Source organism: Nyctereutes procyonoides, unplaced genomic scaffold (genome assembly GCF_905146905.1).
Source record: "Nyctereutes procyonoides isolate TBG_1078 unplaced genomic scaffold, NYPRO_anot_genome, whole genome shotgun sequence".
NCBI classification, from domain to species: Eukaryota; Metazoa; Chordata; class Mammalia; order Carnivora; family Canidae; genus Nyctereutes; species Nyctereutes procyonoides.
The window spans coordinates 27,288,873-27,307,695 of record NW_026575126.1 but is presented as its reverse complement, the minus strand read 5'-3'; the positions used below and the strand labels follow the sequence as shown (position 1 = coordinate 27,307,695).

At 41.0% G+C, this 18,823-nt stretch overlaps 1 non-coding gene across 1 annotated transcript; it reads right to left on the bottom strand.

Moving 5' to 3' along the window:
* Positions 1-7,549: 7,549 nt before the first annotated feature.
* On the bottom strand, positions 7,550-7,622 carry TRNAA-UGC (transfer RNA alanine (anticodon UGC)). Its single transcript has one exon. It is a non-coding gene; the product is annotated as a tRNA-Ala (tRNA).
* Positions 7,623-18,823: the final 11,201 nt, after the last annotated feature.

The window sequence follows — 18,823 nt, the reverse complement described above, 5'->3', positions numbered from 1 at the left end:
TTTTTCTCCAGGCATTGACCTTTTCAGACTCTGGAATGTGCCATGGCACTGTCCAGCCCAGAGCCTTTCTCTGTGTACTTTCCTCTGCATGCCTCCTCCTACCTACCCCAATGCCTTTTGTTATGAAAAGCCTGCTCTCACTCTCTCTCCTTTCTTCTTCTTTTTAAACCAGACTTTATTTTTTTGAAGAAGTATTAGGTTTACAGTAAAATTGAGTAGAAAGAACCCAGAGAGTTCTCATAGACTCCGTGCTCCCACGTGCACAGCCTCCAAGGTGCTCTTTCATTTTTTAGTTGCTCCTCTGCTAGATATATACTTCTATTGTTATCGGTTCTCATAGAATCATATTCTCTTCCTCAAATGTCACTTTGAGATTGTAACTTTTTAGTATGATTATTTGTTGCTTGTCTTTTTTCTCTACAAGGCATAAACTCCATGAAGGCAGAAACTGTTTATTATTTCTTATCGCTTGCTTCTCCCAAAATAATCCTATGCCTGGCATATAGTAGATCTTCATCAAACATCCATCATTGTGGGTCAATGACATATATCATATAATCCTTTATAGTCTAGGGCCGAGACACAGCTCTGTATAATTACCATTATGGGACTTTGAAAACCTAAAATAAAAATTAACCATAATTTTGCTATTTCCTTCTGTCTCTGTCTCAGATGAATTCAGATTTTGCATTTGTAGCTATTCTGTACAGCAGCTTTTAAAAGTTAACCACAGATGTTATGCTAACATGCATATTAATAAAAATAAAATTATTTTATTATGTATTAAATATAACAATTCCTTTCTACTTTGATTCTTTCTTCTCTGTTTTCAAATCTGAAGTGTTTGGTTTCAAACCTGTAAAAATTTGCTTGTTTTGCCTAAGAGCCACAGATCACCACAAGGGGGCAGGGGTAGACAAATATTCAGTTTTTTTGACTCCAAATTCTGTATCACCAGAGTATTATTCTTTGACAGAGTAAATTTGGACCATTATTTTTTGTAGAAGCTTTTTTCTTTTTTTTTTGCATTTACCATTCAGTTTAAAATCTATAGGTACTATTACTCTTTTCATACACTGTATGTCTTTTAAAAAATGAGCAGACCTTCACTACACAAATTGTAGGCATGAAATAACTTGACTCTTCAGTATATTGTCATTTTACAGAGTTATAAGAATGATATCCCAGGCATGGCAGTAAATTGTTCATTGGTAATTTTATAGCTAGTTTTTATTCTTCTGTTTTATCTTTGGTACCCCCTCCCCTTCTCACCACCACCTCCCCCAGCCCCCCCCCCCACACACACACATAGAGACTGGTAGGAGGAAAAGAAGATACTGTGGTTTTTGTTTGTTTTTAATAATAGTTTAGGGAGTATTTAGGAATTTATTGCATAGAAGTAAGAAATTGAGCATTTTCTGGGAATAGGATTTCAACAGTATTGTTTGCTTTATTTTTCTATCTTTTGTGCACAAAGTACATATCCATCTTCTTCTTCAGTTTGATTAAGAAAAACACAACCTGAGCTCTGTGTGGCTAGCTTGACATTGTTCTAAATAGTTGGGGTAGACCTTTATGTAGAGATCTAATTACATGGCTAACTTTATTTTATTGCTTATTCTGAAATTTAGTTTCCTATAAATGCAGAGCTCATCAAATTTGGAGTTGAATTTTAAGAATGTTAAGTTTAATGATAATGAAAGCAAGATAATTTGCATGTGAACAGCCTTGGTTTGGAGGAAGTTTAGAAGAGAAAGAGGGCTTGTTAAGAGAAACTAATTGAAAGAAGGAGATTTTGATCAGACTAGGAACCACCAAAGAGTACATAGGCAATTTGGAGACAAATCACCTAATCTTGATGCTTTTTGATGCCTCTATGTCTGCCCTTGCTTGCCTTCTAACTCTGGAACACCTCCTCCTACCACATCCTTCATTTTTATTCCAGGTAGTATAAGTAACTGGGCATGTCTATTATATTCTAATCTCTGGAGCCCATGGAAGAGATTGCTAACATATCATCATATTCCCCCACCCCCACCAAATCTAGCTTCAGTTTCCTTCTCAGTCCAGCTCCTCAAAATAGATTGGATACCAATACCAATTAATTACAGTTCTCCTATGAAGCGAAACATATTCGCCATCTTGGAGAGTTGCCCCGAACTGGTGGCTGGTTGTCAGACCAAGGTGGATGGCTTTGGAGAATGTAATTTTGCCTTGACTATGATGTGAAGATATTAGAATGTCCCTTCCCCTATTACACATGGTGACAAAATAAAATACCATTTAGTCTGAGGTGAGAAAATAAGGCAACTAAAAACTAAAAACTCATAACTTATTTAATCTTGGTCAGGCTGAATTAGAACATACATTAATACACTCCATCAAAGAAGAGACATGCTCATTTTGTTCATCACTGTATCACCAGCAGTTAGCCAATGGTCCGACACAGACCAGGTACTCAATAATATTTACCAATTAAATGAATGAATAGAGAATAATGGCAGATACTATATTTTATGCCACATGACTTTCTCGATTAAATGAGGTAGTTTTTCACTCGAAGCTGGTAACCTCCAGAGAAGTAAAAGGGAGAAGTCCTTTTTCAGAGGGTAATCCATGGTCTTTTGGATGGTCGAAAGAGAAAGATATGAGCAGTAAAAGCTGGGAAACTTGCAAGGGCCCTGTCTTGTCTATTTTACTTCAAATCATTAAAGAATCATATAATTTAAAGAGTTTAGAACTGGAGATTTCTCATGAGTCAATATGATACTATTAAATTGGACATGAAGGTGGGGAGGGGCAAGATGGCGGAAGAGCAGGGTCCCCAAATCACCTGTCCCCACCAAATTACCTAGATAACCTTCAAACCATCCTGAAAATTTACGAATTCGGCCTGAGATGTAAAGAGAGACCAGCTGGAATGCTACAGTGAGAAGAGTTCACGCTTCTATCAAGGTAGGAAGACGGGGAAAGAGAAATAAAGGAACAAAAGGCCTCCGAGGGGGAGGGGCCCCGCGAGGAGCCGGGCTGAGGCCGGGGCGAGTGTCCCCAGGACAGGAGAGCCCCGTCCCGGAGGAGCAGGAGCTGCACCAACCTTCCCGGGCGGGCGGAAAGGGGCTCGCAGGGAGTTGGAGCAGGACCCAGGAGGGCGGGGATGCCCTCGGGCTCCCGGGGACACTAACAGACACCTGCGAGCGCAGGAGAGTGCGCCGAGCTCCCTAAGGGCTGCAGCGCGCACGGCGGGACCGACCGGAGCAGCTCGGAGGGGCTCGGGCGGCGGCTCCGCGGAGGGGGCTGCGGGGCGGGAGCGCGAATCCAACAGCGCAGGCCCCGGAGCACAGGGCGCCGGGACACAGCCCAGGATCCGGCCTCCCCCGGGACAGGCAGAGGCCGGGAGGGCCCGAGACAGCGAGGACGCTCCTGCCCCGAGCTGAGCAGATCAGCGGCCCCGCCCCGGAGCCTCCAGGCCCTGCGGACGGAGAGCCGAGAGCCCCGAGCCCCGTAGTTCCTGCGGAGGCTGAATCCAGGCTTCCAGAGTTGCCATAGCAACTGCTGCTGTTCCTCCTGGGGCCTGGCGGGGTAAACAACCCCCGCTGAGCCCTGCAGCAGGCAGGGGCAGAGCAGCTCCCCCAAGTGCTAACACCTGAAAATCAGCGCAACAGGCCCCTCCCCCAGAAGACCAGCTGGACGGACCAGTGATACTCCCCCGTGTTCCAATACAACTTGTTTTTGGCCACTCTGCACTGAGCAAAATGACTAGAAGGAAAACCTCAACTCAAAAGAAAGAATCAGAAACAGCCCTCTTTCCCACAGAGTTACAAAATCTGGATTACACTTCAATGTCAGAAAGCCAATTCAGAAGCACTATTCTACAGCTACTGGTGGCTCTAGAAAAAAGCATTAAGGCCTCACGAGACTTCATGACTGCAGAATTTAGATCCAATCAGGCAGAAATTAAAAATCAATTGAATGAGATGCAATCCAAACTAGAAGTCCTAACGACGAGGGTTAACGAGGTGGAAGAACGAGTGAGTGACATAGAAGACAAGTTAATGGCAAAGAGGGAAACTGAGGAAAAAAGAGATAAACAATTGAAGGACCATGAAGACAGATTAAGGCAAATAAACGACAGCTTGAGGAAGAAAAACCTACGTTTAATTGGGGTTCCCGAGGGCGCCGAAAGGGCCAGAGGGCCAGAATATGTATTTGAACAAATCCTAGCTGAAAACTTTCCCAATCTGGGAAGGGAAACAGGCATTCAGATCCAGGAAATAGAGAGATCCCCCCTAAAAATCGATAAAAACCGTTCAACACCTCGACATCTAATAGTGAAGCTTGCAAATTCCAAAGATAAAGAGAAGATCCTTAAAGCAGCAAGAGACAAGAAGTCCCTGACTTTCATGGGGAGGAATATTAGGGTAACAGCAGACCTCTCCACAGAGACGTGGCAGGCCAGAAAGGGCTGGCAGGATATATTCAGGGTCCTAAATGAGAAGAACATGCAACCAAGAATACTTTATCCAGCAAGGCTCTCATTCAAAATGGAAGGAGAGATAAAGAGCTTCCAAGACAGGCAGGAACTGAAAGAATATGTGACCTCCAAACCAGCTCTGCAAGAAATTTTAAGGGGGACTCTTAAAACTCCCCTTTAAGAAGAAGTTCAAGTAACTCTGAACGTGAATGGGCTTAATGACCCCATCAAAAGGCGCAGAGTTTCAGACTGGATAAAAAAACAGGACCCATCTATTTGCTGTCTACAAGAGACTCATTTTAGACAGAAGGACACCTACAACCTGAAAATAAAAGGTTGGAGAACCATTTACCATTCAAATGGTTCTCAAAATATACCCTAAAAACTACAGAACACTTCTGAAAGAAATTGAGGAAGACACAAAGAGATGGAAAAATATTCCATGCTCATGGATTGGCAGAATTAATATTGTGAAAATGTCAATGTTACCCAGGGCAATTTACACGTATAATGCAATCCCTATCAAAATACCATGGACTTTCTTCAGAGACTTAGAACAAATTATTTTAAGATTTGTGTGGAATCAGAAAAGACCCCAAACAGCCAGGGGAATTTTAAAAAAAGAAAACCATATCTGGGGGCATCGCAATGCCAGATTTCAGGTTGTACTACAAAGCTGTGTTCATCAAGGCAGTGTGGTACTGGCACAAAAACAGACACATAGATCAATGGAACAGAATAGAGAACCCAGAAGTGGACCCTGAACTTTATGCTCAACTAATATGCGATAAAGGAGGAAAGACGATCCACTGGAAGAAAGACAGTCTCTTCAATAAATGGTGCTGGGAAAATTGGACATCCACATGCAGAAGAATGAAACTGGACCACTCTCTTGCACCATACACAAAGATAAACTCAAAATAGATGAAAGATCTAAATGTGAGACAAGATTCCATCAAAATCCCAGAGGAGAACTCAGGCAACACCCTTTTTGAACTTGGCCACAGTAACCGGAGAAGGACAAACGGTGTATGTTCTCATTCATTTGGGGAATATGAATAATAGCGAAAGGGAATATAAGGGAAGGGAGAAGAAATGTGTGAGAAATATCAGAAAGGGAGACAGAACATAAAGACTTCTAACTCTGGGAAATGAACTAGGGGTGGTGGAGGGGGAGGAGGGTGGGGGGTGGGGGTGAATGGGTGACGGGCACTGGGGGGTACACTTGACGGGATGAGCACTGGGTGTTATTCTGTATGTTGGTAAATTGAACACCAATAAAAATTAATTTATAAAAAAAAAATAAATTGGACATGAAATATTAGACATTGGTACTCTTCTGAGACCCATTTTTGGGAATATTTAATTTAACTCTTAAATTTTTGAGGAGAAATATTGCAAAATCTTCCAAGGATATTTAATGTGGTTTTTTATTTCTAAAGGTCAGTTAAGTTTCAGGTTAATTCTTTGTATTCACTGGCATCCTAACCTAGGAATAGAAGGCTCAAAACTGAAAATCTTATTATTTATCTGACCACAGTATATGTGAACAATTTTCAAGTTTAAAAACTTGTGTTATGATAGCAGATGGCCTCTGGGGCATCTGTCATTTGTTGACAGTTTGAGGAAAAGGTTATGAAATGCTTCAGAGGTGATCATCAGAATATATTAGTAAGGTCCTTAGGTATTATCTGGGCCAGTGTTGTCCAATAGAACTTTTTGTCCTAATGGCTATGTTATTTGTATTGTCCAGTGCAGTAGCCACTAGTTATATGTGGTCATTGAGCACTTGAAATGTGGTTAGGGATTAAAATGTATGCTTAAATACCATTTAAATGCTACTTTATTTGGACAGTGCAGACCTAGAAGAATAAATGCCTAATTAGAGTGCTGCAAGTTTTGAGATGAGATACTAAACATTTTAGCAAACAGAATATCAGACTAAAACTAACAGAAAACTCGAGAATGGTGGTATGGGATTTTAAAAAGCAACAAGTTAAGCATTTACCATGTACTTGACTCTCTGCCAGGCATTTTATATTTATTATCTCAGTCAATGCTTGTAAAACTCTGCAAATAAAGATTTTATCTTTATTTTATAGGCAAGGGGCCAGATATTAAAACTTCCATAGTGGAAATAGGATTAGGACTTATACCCATTTGGCTTCAAAAGCCATGCTTCTGTAAAATTTGAGTGAGCAGAAGAAAACTACCCAGATGCAATTATGAATGTGTGTTCTAGGAGAAAGGTCAGGGCTTGAATGAATGTCACATCCAAATATGAGGCTATAATATTTTAAAATCCATTGCTAAGGGTAGAATTTGTTTCTGATGATGTAACAGGGCTGAAGGTAAGGACAGGTCAGATGGTCTGGATTGAGTAGAAGATGCTACCCATGTACATGAGCAACAATTGTTAGACTTGCTATTCCCATTAGCCTATGCTGACTATGGCAGCATCCTTGGCTATTTTTTGTGGTTGGATACTCCTTTGATGGTATTTTTCTCTCCAATAATGCTCTATGACTTAATTTTGTTCTCATTCATCATATGACTTATGCAATGTGTTGTTCACCTGGTAACTGTGAGTTGGGGCATTTCCTTGTCATAATTGCATTGAGAAAGAGCTTCCTTATGGTGCAGAGGGTGGAGATGTGCCTTTACTTGTTTTTCATCACTAAAACTAATGTCTCTGGGTGCATATGTTTTCATTAACACCTAAATCATCCTGTAGAAAAATGTGTTCTGTATTCCTAGAATAAAAGGATAACAGCATTTTTCCTGCCTGGTCTTCAGAGTATGTGCCACAAAAAATGATCCTGCACTAGCTTAAATATTAAATGAAGAAGTCTACTTAAAGAAAGCTGAATATATTGGTTTAAAAAGTTGGCTTCCCAGTGATTGAAATAAATTAGATATGAATGATGGACAAACTATATATATAAGGCTAGGCCTGTACTTTGCAACCCTGGGATTCTTTTAAAACTAGAAATCCAATATTAGAATTCTTTGATAAAGATTGAGATTCTGAGACATGGTTCACTAAATTCCTTTTGAATAGAAACTAAGGCAATTTTGTGATTCCACTGGGAATTGAACCCAGGATTTTCTACATGCAAGGCAGATGTGCTAACCACTACACCATGGAATATAAGATGAGCATTAGATTCTGAGACAGAGTTATGTGGCCTAACCAGTTTAGGATTGGGACGAGGGTTTATCAAGTGGGACTAAATGGCCATGGATATCTTTGAGGTCTGAATATGAATCTGTCGCAAGATGGGGTACTCTTTATAAGATTTCGGTCAATGGAAATAGTGGGCTTTGTAGGCAGTATGTGAGCCCAGAAATGGGATATGAAAAGAAAACTAGGTTTCTGAAAAAAGCAGATGAAATGATGCAACAGTCTTTGGGGCCAAAGCAGGAGGGAAGCTGGAGAAAGAACAAGGGAAGAGAGACAAGATTGTCACAAGGCAGTTAGGGAGCAAATTACTTGAATAGCAGCCCACTTACATTTGAGCAAATGTGCTTCTGGGAGCTTGGGGCTTGTTCTTAAAAGAATCAGTCCTGTAGGATAGGTGCTTTGCCAAAGTCCAGATTGGCCTCAGTGCTAGAGAAACAAACACATTTTGCAAAATCCTAATGTTCATAGCTGGGGGAGAGCACAATTCCCAGGAAAGGATTGTTCTTTATTTGATATTCTTAAGCATCAACCATGTATTAGACAATATGCCGCCATAGAGAATTGAACTTAATTTCTGCCAGCATAGCCCAATTGCTGGATGTCTTCTGGAAGAATAAGAAATCTTGTTGAAGAACTATGTCAGAATTAACTCCAATCTCTCCCCATTCCCCCCCCCCCCGCCCCCGCTCTCTCCCTATGTCTGGCCTTTATAAACAAGGGTAATAAATCTCCTTTCCAAGCTTATCTCAGTTATGGCAGAGGGAAGTGGAAATATGTTGTCCATTTGAAAGGAAGGTTATTGAAGTACCGCAGTACATGATTTTTAAAGCCTGTTTGATTTAAACTCTGATTATACCCCAAACACTCAATTCTGTTTCACACATGGAAAGCAACTCCCTTTCTGAAAGATTGTGCTCATAGAGAGTGGAGAAATGGGGAGAAAGGAATACTTTCAGGGTCACTGACTGGGGATTTCCCAGACTGGGGGGAGAGCAGGGCTGCTGGGTCTGCCAGTACTATGGCCCTATCCCTTTTCCTTGGGCAGTGACAGGACTCCAAGTATACCCAGAGACTCCAGTCCTAGACCATGGAGTTGCCACTCCCCATAAAGAGTCTTGGACCTTGAGAGAGGCACAAAGCAAATAGGGTCCATGTGCGACAATGTCAGAAGGGAAAATAAGCTTTTCCACCGTAATCAGTACGTAACAAAAATAGGACGGGCCTCTGCAATGCCTTGAGACAGAATAAGACTCCTCACCTGGATTTTTATAGGATGCTAAGGAAAAGAGGACAAAATACTGTGATAATTATTGGGATTAAAATCTCTCCAGATTGCTGGGATTTGGAATGAAGTTGATTAAACAGTGTTCGCTGTAAGTGAATTTAAAGAAAGCAAAGCAATGCTTTATTACTTGCACATCTAGATTTGTGGATTAAGGTCCCTACCTGCAATCACTCAGCAGGAAACACAGATGTAAACAAGTGATTACTATTGTGAATTGACTCATCTAGGAAGGAAGGAGTCAGGATACTTTAGAAACAGAACTCGAAGCTTAGCTGGGAGTGTGTTTGGGGGATAGGATGGATGAAGGAAGTAATTATTCCTTGAGTGAACATTTTAGCTGTTATCTACAGGGTAAATAAGAGTTACCTTGGTTAAGGGGACATAGGAGGGTTGGAGAATGTTCCAGGAAGTGAACAATATTTGAAAATATCCTGAGATGAAAAAGAGCATGGAGCGGCCAGTATGGCCAAGACATGCATGCAAGGCCGAGAAAGGTCAAACACAGAGAACAAAGACGTGACAGACCTCAGGTTGTTTGGGGCCTACTAGACTATTAAACACAGATAATAAGAGATATGGAAAGCCACTGAAGGATTTTAAGTAGGGGAGTGAAATAAAAGATTTGAGATTTTTCTAGGATTAACTTTGGATGCAAGTTGGAAAATAAAAGTGTCAATAACTATTTAAAGGACTGATGAGTAGGCCTGTGGTTATAGTTGATTGGCCTAGCTTGCAGAGGACGGATTGGTGAGAAGTCAAAAATAAAGAGAGTTTTGAGAGATGGAATCAATAGATCCTGATGACTGATGTTGAGGTAGGGTCATGAGGTGGAGGGGTAAAGAGTGAGAAAGCTTCCTACATTTCCAGCATGAGTAATAAAATAGAGGAGGGGAAATAATGGAATCAAGAAACACTGGTTGAAGAACACAATTTAGATTTAGTTTTAAGAAAATGGGTTTGATCTATTTTGGAGACCTCTAAGCTTTTATATATGCATGTTATAACAACCATATTACTGAGTGTAATAGTAATTTATTATTAGACTAAAGGTGATTATAATGAGTACTATAATGAGTACTAATGAATTAAAAATAGGTGATTCTATGTTATCAGATACATTAAAAATATTTAAAAAGGAATTAAGATGTATCTGAACAATTGCTGACAAAGTTAACAATCTCGACCAAGAGACCAGCCAAAGATAGATTGTGAACCAAATAAAATTTCCTCAGATTTTCAGACAGGAAGAAGCTGGTGGAAGAAATACTCTGAAGTGGCTAACACCTCACCTTGAAACCCATGAGATGTTAAGTTCTTCAGTTTCAGATTGTCAGACCTGCAATTCATAAACAGCAGACATTCGACCAAGCCACCATGGAGACAGCTTGGTCTGCACACCTCCACACCTGCTGACCCCCCCAAGTGCATCATCTCCAAGAAACCATGAACCAAATGGGAAAATGTGTGGTTGTGGATCAGAAAAGTCTCTACGTCTTGAAATTATAACACTAGTGATTGGTTGCTAAGTTTGCTGCCCCTCTGCTAAGAGCTATCATTATGAAACTAGCCATTTGGCTTTTGGCATAAACTTTATCCCAAAGCTTGCCACAAATTGAAGAATCCAGGGAGTTTCTAGCCAGTCTTTGCTTTCCTTCACGTGGGGGGTCACTGCAGAGACCGCGTGTTCACAGAACCAAAGCTTCTCCTTAAAGGAAAAGGAAATGAAACAGAATAGATGCTTCAGGAAGCAAAACAGGGAGATAACCAGTAAGAGATTACTGGGGTTATTAAGGCCTCCTTGCTTAAACTCCTCATCAAGTGCTTAATGAGACAGCGTGAAAGCCAGGCGTGGGTGCCTCGAGGTTCTCTGACATCTGTTTCCCGAAGCATCTTGTACTTTTCTTAAAGACATTTAACAGACTCTACCTTCCAGTATAGTTAAATGACAAGTCTTTTTTTTTTTTTTTTTTTTTAAGTAGGTATAAGCTGCAAATAGCAGACTGGAAAGAGTTAAAGGGTTTCTATGTGTTTATCCCAGCCAGCAGCACTTTGGCAGAATTGGATTACAAGCCTAGTTACAGCAGTTGGGAAGCATCTGGGCAGGGCCAGAGGCTGGGGGAAGGGGGGGGTGGTGGTGGGTGTTTGAAAAGGAAATAGGAAAGGATTATGAAGAAGGAAGCCTATTGTTCCCAGCAATATGGTCTTCCTTGTGGCCTGGTGCCTAGAAACTCATAACACTTCTAGAGCAAAAGGCCTCAAATAGGGGGTAATGCATAGTAAGGTGCAGTCAGAGAAGGCGGTGTGCATCTGTCAGGCTGTAAACCTGCAACAGCCTTCAAAGCTAGGAAGTGATTGGGAGGGTAGACCCCTTGTAGATAGTAGTAGGAACGGAGGGGAAGAGCTGTGTGCTGGCCTCTGTGGGAACCAGAAGGTAAGAGCACTTGGCCAGGCTGTATCTACTCAGTGGGTGGTTGTGAGGATGAACTGAGACAATTGGCTCATTGTGACTCAATGTATATGGCCTGTGGACATTATAAGTCAGGCTGGTTAACAAGGCCAGACATGAGATATGGCCAGTCAGGTCATTGAAGCTGTAGCCATCAGAGGAGAGCAGTCACATTTACTACGTGTAGCTACTCTGCTAGGCACCTTACATAAGTTATCTCCCTTTATTCTGACGTCAAATATATGCAGAAGTATTAACACCTCTATGTTACAGAGGGAGAAATTCAGCATCGGAGAAGTTAAAACAATTTGCACAAAGACGCACAGCTTGTTAGTGATGGGGCCAGATTTAAAGTCTTCCTGATTATGTGCTCCTTCCAGTGGTCTGTGTTTTTAGAGTACTGGGAGAGATCAGGTAGAGGAAGGTGGAGTAACAAGGAGAAGGTTTGAAATTTGGAAACTAGGCAGAGAGGAACTTAAAAACATAAGCATTGGGGTCTATTCACAGTTCCCAGAACACCGAGGGCGTGCCTCCATGGCCCATTCCATACTGCATTCTATTTACAGATCCATTTGGATGGCCTTGTCTAGTAGACTGGATGCCATGTGTAGGGAGATACCTTTCTTTCTGTCCTCAGTGTCATGTACAATGTCTAGAGCATAATTGATGCTTTTTTATTTGTTGAATTAGTGAATTCATTAAATCAAGCCCGGAATTGCATGTTATAGCACACAAACGTAGGGAAATTGGTGACAAAACGCAAGCAGAATCAGTGGCATCTGTAAGCAGAAGTCTTTTTACAGCAAAGTAATGTGTACTATAATATGTTTGGGTTACTTGTTAAACAGAATGTTACAAACATTAACTTGAGGGCAGATCCCTTCATACTTATCATATCTCTCAAGGTCCTCCCAGGCCAACATCTTTCACATAGTAGACATTCAGTTACATTTTATTGAATTCTAAAAAGAAGTCAACAGTTCAAAATCAATGTATGATCTTAGTATCTTTGGGTCGGTTGTGGAAATTTGGGATATTAATGTCTTTAGATCTTAATATATGAAATGTATATGCAGTTTATATAGTTTTAAGATTTAAAGTCATATCTAAACCATATAAAACATCTGGATAAAAAGTGAAAAATGGAAAAAAAAAATACCAGGCCAAATGTTGGGATATTGGAGGAATATTTTGTGCTATATAGTAACAGCCTAAAGTGTAGTATTTTACTTTTTAGACCTCAAGCTCAAACCTACTATCAACATTACATCCGACTTTAAAGCTGGGCAAACCGAGCCATCCAGCATTCTTCTGATAACCTCAATTAGCTTAGATTTGAGAATACAAATTGAAACGAGAAAAGAAATGCTTGAGCTGCTGGGAAGTAGCATTGACATTACTGAGACTCTTTGGTGCTTTAATTGTGCTGGGAAAAAATACTAATGGGGTCAAACAATTGAAGGCTCAATGAGATGAAAACAACTGGGAGCAAGAAGGAAAAGAGGGGCATGGGAGGCTGAGAGGTTAATATCAACTTCTGTCTAATTTCGGATTTGGATTAAAAAACAGAGAAGCTCAAACCTGCTCAACTCGTGCTGCCATCTGTGACTCTGATGTGGCATTTGGAAGAGTAAAAACACATGCTGGAAAATTACCAAGACAAAGAAAAGTTCTGGAATCTCGGCACAGGATTTTCCTTTGTGGCTAAAAGGCTGAGCTACTTTGGAAACATTTGGATTCCGTTTCTGTTTTATCTGAGCCGCAAAGTATCTCTTTCAAAGCACAGACATTGGATTCTATATAAGGAGGAACCTTTGTGAGTTAATCCGACATCATTTTCCAGGCTTGTCTAGGAGTTACATCATTAATAAATGTGTGTTGGTAGTTATCGATTATCTAACAAAAGAGAGAACAAGGAAAATTAAAAATCTTGTTTAAGTGGTGCAACACTTAATGAACTCTAAGATGGGTCTCTTTAGCCCCAGTTCCCATGGAAATTATTTAAAGCCAAGAGGGAGTTCAAAGTACTGAGGGAAGATGCATTTTTTTTTCAGAGCACTTAAGGTGAGAAGCAAAGCAAGATGGGTCTGCATCTTTGAATAGAACAACATTTTGTGTTAGATGCACATCTGCATTCACTATTTTTTTTAAAGATTTTACTTGAGAGAGAGAGAGAGAGAGAGAGAGAATGTAGGGTGAGGCAGAGAGGGAGTGAGAGAGAGAATCTCAAGCAAACTCCCCACTGAGCATGGAGCCTGATACGGGCCTCAGGACTTCATTCCAGAACCTTGGGATCATGACTTGAGCTGAAACCAAGAGTCCAATGCTGAACCCACTGAGCCACTCAGGCACCTCTGCATATGCTCTTCTGAAAAAAGGCTTCCAGGAAGCTGGCTGAGGACAGAAGACAACATGATTATTCTTCGAATTTCAAATTGTCACTGTACTTTGTATTCTTTACATACTTGATTCTAACATGAGTTGATTTGGACAGAAATTTTTTTTTGACATTAAAAGGAAATTATGTGATACAAAGATATTCCAACATCATACCATTTTTGTGAACTCCCTGGGTTATATAAAAGGGGCTTGCCTTCAATTCAGCATAAGGGAATTTTTTAAATTTGAATTTTTTTGGATCAGGCTCCTGGGTTCAGGCACCATGTAGAGTGTGACAGACATCGAGCATAATATAGTTGGCCCCTTCAACCAAATGGCTTTCCACCTTGGCTGCATTGCCGGTATTCTGTGTGGACTGATCCAATGTTACCGTCATCCACTCACCTTCTTTCCATAACAGGAGTGTGGGGCCTCGTGGTGAGAGGGATAATAAGGACCTAAGAGCCTGAAGCTCTGGTTCCAGTGCCGGCCTGTTCTCTAAATAGTTATGAGGCTGTTGGCAAGTGACTGAACATCTCTACACCTCGCTTTTCTCATCTGTAGAACAAGAACACCTTTGGCTAAAAAACAGAGATGGAAAAATCACATAAGATGCTCAATAATGCTAATTCCTCTTACCCTTTCCCATCAGTTAGCTAAACACGCTGTCTTTATAAAACACCCCACTCACAATAGAAAGGTTTCTTTAGATTTGGTGCCCAAATGTAGTTGAATCTTATTTCCCCCTTCTGTCTGTCTTTCTCTCTCTTTTATAGCACCAGAACTCTGCTCCTATTATACTTTACAGCTGTAGTTACTGTTGTTTCTTTTGAGGAAAGGACCTGGCGTACTCTTATCATGTGTGATGCCTACATGCTTAGGAACATCAAATACACAGTTCCTCTGGCCAGTGTTTGGTTCAGGTGACCCGATTTGCTCTTTCAGCCAAAGCTGCAGCCATGCAAGATGGTATAGCCCCAAAGAGTCTCTGCTTTCTAAAGAGTATGACCATGAAGTCTGTGGAGGAGAGCAGAGTCAAGGTATGGGTCTCAATGACTTTATTCAAACTCCTAAACCCAGGAGGCCCAGAGCTAAATGCTGCATGTCCTGGATTTTTCATCAAAGGAGCCGAGAAATTATCTTTTTTTGTTTTTTTCTTTTTTTGCTTTAGTGAGTTTGGATTAGTTTCTCACCTTTTCAGTGGAGAGGGTTTTGATGACACTTCCAAGGTTAGAGATCAGGTGGGATGCAAACATTTTTCTTCAGATGGTCCATATATTGCATTAATTCTTTAATGCATTTGGAACAAAATAATTGAGATGATTACTTTAAAAATTTCATGCATAGGAGTTATGATGTAGGAAGGCCCAAGGCAACTTGCATCAAGAGAAAAGAAGCTTAGAGATGATCATCTAAAGCATGTACGGAATAATTATGCGTCTTCACAGAAGAGAGCACTATAGGTGTCTGTGTGTGGCGTCCACAAAAAGAAGCGAGCATTTTTGGAATCTCAGAAAAACACCTTCCTCTCTTTTGTAATATTTAAAAAAAAATTTTCTTCACTATAGCATCTCAAGACCTTCTTTAAGAGACAGACAAAAGAAAGCAATTAAAAGCTGTCTGCAAAGGGGAGATGGTTAACAAATGAAAATGAGAGTACGTAAGAATATGACTGGATCATTCCAACATGGTCTTGTTAAACAACCCAGGCCGTCCACACTGGAGGCAGCCCTCACACCACACAGCTGGGAAGGGGTAGGCAGAGCTAAAAAAGACACATTGCTGTGCAAAGTATAGACAGCAAATTAATGGAATTTGTTATCCCAGGGGGGGTGATAAGCCAAATTAGTAGTGGGGAGAGGCTTAGATAAATGCATTCTTGTGAGATATACAGTGAGTTTTTGAAGGACAAAAACGGGACAACTCGGGAAATACCCTCTGTTGTTTAATGACCACTCAGTGTCTGGGGAAAGTGGAAAAACCCTCATGACTCAGGGAGTTATGAGTCCAGTTTAGCCTTTTCAAAAGCGTGTGATCTTGAGCTCGCTTGTCGATATGGGGTTGTAATACTACTGCCTGACATCACTGTGGGAAGCTCAAATCAGATCGTTATTCCAGGGCCTTTGGAAGACAATGAATGAAGTTGGAAACAAAGTTCCAATACAATTACAGGGCTGCTCCTATCGTGATCACCAGGAACCCTTGGCTAAGCCCCATGCCCATTCCATTCCTTCATCTTTATTTTATTTGACAGATGAGCACTATTTGGCAAGTTCTCACTTTCTCCTTGAAATATATCATTTCACCACCAGGACGTTGAGCTTACCTGCTTTTTTTCCTTTTTATTTTTCTTTCTTAGTCTCTTTGCTTTCCCCTTTTATCTCTTCAATCTTTAAATGTTGGAGGTGACTTGGGCTGCATCCTCTTTCCCTTTTAATCTACTCTCTTCTTGGGGGCAATTTCATCCAGATCAGTGGCTTTAAATACTGTCTACACACTGAATGACACCCCAATTTATATCTCCAGGTGAGATTTTTTTTTTACTCTGAAATTGAGGATCCCTATATCCAGCTGCCTATCCGGCAGCTTCACTTGGATCTGATAGGAACCTGAAACTTGCCAGGTCCAAAGTAGGGCTCCTGGAACTTCCCTGCACACTTGTTGCTCTTTGACCTTCCTTCATGTCTTCCTTCTGTTAGCTGCTCAGTCCAAGATCTTGGCGTCAACGTTGACTTACCTCTTTCTCTCCTCTCTCATATCCAGTCTATCCTGTCAACTCTTCAAACCGTATCCTGAATATGACCACTCATCCCCACCTTCACGGCCTCCACCTTGGTCCACATCCTCATTATCACTTGCAGAGGCTTGATTATTAGAACAGCTTCCTAAATAGTTTCCTAACAGCTTCTACCCTTGTCCTTTGTAGTCACAACACACAGAGCCAAAGTAATGTGATATAAGTCAGCTCCTGACCCTCCTCTTAGAATTCTTCATGGCTTCCATCTCAGAATAAAAGATGATGTCCCTGACATTTTATTTTTTTTTCCCTGACATTTTAGAATCTAACCCTGTTACCTCTAAAAAATAATTTTTGTCTACTTACCACATTGTTCACTCTACTGTAGCCCTGCTGGCTTCCTTGTTATTTCTCTACTATCATAGCCATAGTTCCACCTCAGGACATTTGCATTTTCTGTTTTACAGCCTGGAGTGCTCTTCCCCCAGGTATCTGCAGTGTAAGCTCCTTCACTAGCATTAAGCTTTTTTTTTTTTTTTTTTTTTAGCATTAAGCTTTTACTTGGAAGTGGCCCCACTGAGGCCTTCCCAGTCCTATCTAAAATTCCATCACCCCACACAATACTTCTTATCTCCTTTTCCTTGTTTATGTTTTCATTTTTTTTTTTTTGAGAGGATATCGATTTTTATTTCCAAAGAATTCCAGGTTCCAGAAGGATGGTGGAGAAATAAGGTCCCTGGTAACAAGTTTTCCAAATGGTGGACTCACCAGTGTGAACATGAGCATAGGGTCATGACTTAATTATGCACTGAATAACCCTGTTACAGTCTGGGGGATCTTTAAACCTAGGAATTTAGGGGAGACTTAGGGGATCTTGATTGCTGTCTTTACATCTGCATAGGGCTGCTTGGGGAGAGAAAAGTGTGGCCTCAATGGGGACAAACCAAAACCAGTGGGAAGACCTATAGGAGACCTAGAGGCTGACTTAGCATATGGAAGAACCTATATATGGACTCCCTTGCTAGAAAGGCTTCTTCACAGCAAGTCATTAGAGACTAGATGACCACCTGGTAGGAATTTGATATCATAGATTTATGCCAAGACTAGACCACCAACTGTGAAAGTCCCTTTTACCCTTGAAATCTGAAGTGACACCAGCTAACAGGGAGTTAGCCTGAGTTTATCTGAGAGACAGACTGATCAATGGGGTCTTGGCACAGGACTGCTGGGCTTACAGCATCACTCTATAGGTTCAGCTATTCTTTGTGCCATTGGCCTTGATACCTTTGATCTTCTAGATGGACCTGCCCCTCCTGAAGAGCTGAAGAGCTCTTAAAAGCCGTGTGCTCCTGCATGTTTTACAAATTGGATTAGGCTCAGAATTTTAAACTGTGGAAAAATGCCAAGAAGCAGTCAGAGACCTCTATCATGGATTCTCATTTGTGGAGGGACTGGCTACAACCTGAATTTACCTTCCTGCTCCAGTGGAGCACAAACAGGGCTTTATTGGTGGACTGTACTTAAGAAGCTGTGACAGGGTCCAGCACGTAGACTGTGAGGTCTTGGTGTAGTGGCCAGGAGACACAGATGAGGGGACCAGCCCCAGTGGGCTGTGGTGTCTGGGGCACTTTGTCCTCAGTTCTTGGGGACAAGCATGCAGGAAGAGGGCTTGGCCCTTTAATGGAGAGCAACCTCATAGGTTCCTCCAGATTCCTGATCCTTTTCCTCATGGTTTGCCCAGTCCTTCCATGGACTAATGTCACTGAAGATTGTCCCTGACTCCAACCCCTCGGCAGCAAACCCAGCTTCATCACATGCACACGTGCACGTGCATGCACACAAGTATGTGTTACATCTAATCCAGTTAATAAATATTTAAATTGTTTGTGTATATATGTATATAACATAATGTATATATGTAGGAATAAAAATGTTTTTGGGTTTGATAACTTTATCAAAATTTACCTATGGCAAACCCTGGCAAGGGCAGAGAAAGAAGGAAGAATTGTCATCAATTAATATAATTTACCCCAAAGGGAATAACATATTTATCAAGGAAGACAGTATTCATTCAGTAACTAATTAATTCAATTGTCAATGAACTTATTCATCAGACAGATATTTTTCAAGTGTTTAGAATATGCTAGGTTCTAGACTCTACGTATTGTAGTCCTGACAGATCTCTCCTTACTATTGAAAAGGAAAAAAAGAAGCAAAATGGAAGCTCCCAACTCACACTGCTCTCTTATTTTTCATGGTGAAGACTAGGTCTATCATGTTATATACACTCCCTGAACAGGGGAGTTGTTGGGGGGGAAAAG